This window comes from Haliotis rubra, unplaced genomic scaffold (genome assembly GCF_003918875.1).
Source record: "Haliotis rubra isolate DU_JTF1 unplaced genomic scaffold, ASM391887v1 Scf1432, whole genome shotgun sequence".
Taxonomy (NCBI): Eukaryota; Metazoa; Mollusca; class Gastropoda; order Lepetellida; family Haliotidae; genus Haliotis; species Haliotis rubra.
Window position 1 is genome coordinate 148330 of NW_025765373.1, and position 1576 is coordinate 149905.

The window sequence follows — 1576 nt, forward strand, 5'->3', positions numbered from 1 at the left end:
AATCCTGTGTTGATCCCCTGCTAGCTCAGCTGGTATTCTCAGTTGGACAATTGCACATGTCAAACTTATATCATTTAGAGTTAATGATAGTCATAAAAGTGTGATTGACAATTTAGTGGATGATCACGTTCAAAAAAATAATTATGTGAAAGAAATCCTAAACAAAAAATCAATCTGCGTCAAATAGACTTAATGTGAAGCTATTATCACTACTAACAGTAATCATGCTTGACTTCGATTCTTCTACCACAATGTATACTGCGTTCAGGTACAAAGCTAATTTAATCTCTCTTCGTTTTTATCTCGAATGCTCCAAAATCAATATAGACAGGTTACTGTAATGTTAAGATGATAGCCCATCCAAATCAGCTTAGCCTAATTCTCAAGTAATATTTTTGATAACCACATGTCTTTCTAGCCACATATAAATAACACTTAAAGCTAAAAGTCAGAAACCACTCAATTTGTTGACAGTCGTTCCTAAATCAAAGTGGACAGGCGATCATTCACCGTTCTTATACATATACAGTTTATTGATCCGCTCAACACTTGATCACAACTCCCGCGTGTATGGTGGAGCATAAGTGCATAAGTAATTAACCAAAACAAATGTTATCCATCATCAAGGCCTAAGGCCATGGAGAGTTCGTGATATCACTTATCCATAGTTGGCATGTGGAGGCGGATGACCCACCCTTAAACAACGCCGTCAGAAATTATTTTTTACAATACATCACACAATTATATTCTGATCAATAAATTCCTGCTTTTGACTGCGTGTTTAGTTTTTTATGAAAATATTTACAATAAGAAGTCATCTCTTATTCAACCACCTTCAAGATAAGGCTCCAATCCAACTTTTGTAATCGACTCCTTGGCAAATGGTAAAACAAGGAAGGAGGTAGATCTGACATTAACAAAACTATCAGCAAGAATATAACCAGTTAAGAAACACATATGCTCGTTACAAATTTATATTTACAACATTTTCAAGATTACCAGAAAACAGAATCATTTCTACGTCGGTCATATACAACAGGAAATAGTATTGTTTCATAAAATGTGTCTTCCAGAAGATGTGTAAACACGGGAAACGTAAAACATATGCTTCGTTCGCTTTAGAAAAACATCGAAAAAACAACCAAGACACAGACACTGTTGAGGTAACATAAGTCATGATAATGAAGGGAACATACAAACTCTATTATTGTAATTCCCAAAAATATAATCAAATAAAATAGTCAAAAGATCAAAAGACCTCTTAAATAAGCCTGCTGATCTGATTTACCTCCTCTTTGGGGGCACCCGTGAAGTGCCACCTCCTCGCGGTGGGTGCTGGGTAACGCTAAGAGCTCTTCAACCCCCCGACCCCCCCCCCGTGTGTACCCGGGGGCATATTTGGTCCACAGCACCCCACTGCCACTCGTAAGACCGAACTGGGCAACCTGTTTGCCGAGGGTTGCGCCCCTGTGTCGGTAGAGGAAGGGAGTCTGGTGGTTGAGGGCAATAGGATCCTTGGACCGTGTTCCTTTTGCCCAACACACTACTTCGGCCCTAACTTCACCTAGACGGGTGG